Source organism: Epargyreus clarus, unplaced genomic scaffold (genome assembly GCF_041222505.1).
Source record: "Epargyreus clarus isolate Ecla_fem2 unplaced genomic scaffold, WU_Ecla_fem_2.2 ptg000014l, whole genome shotgun sequence".
In the NCBI taxonomy this organism is placed as follows: domain Eukaryota; kingdom Metazoa; phylum Arthropoda; class Insecta; order Lepidoptera; family Hesperiidae; genus Epargyreus; species Epargyreus clarus.
Window position 1 is genome coordinate 15,901,540 of NW_027332222.1, and position 206 is coordinate 15,901,745.

Below are 206 nucleotides of genomic sequence, written 5' to 3' on the forward strand. Positions count from 1 at the left end.
TAGAAACTATTGTGTACTTTGCCTAGTGCTTCGTTGTCGCACTGTGATGTGTCTAGAATTTTGTTAGAAAAATAAAAGAAAAATTAATAAATATTATAATAGTAGATGTTAATGCGTGAACTGGAACTGTCATATATGTCTATATCAAGCGTTCCACGTTAATATCAAAATATATCTTTCATACATACGAGTTAACTTCTTCAGTC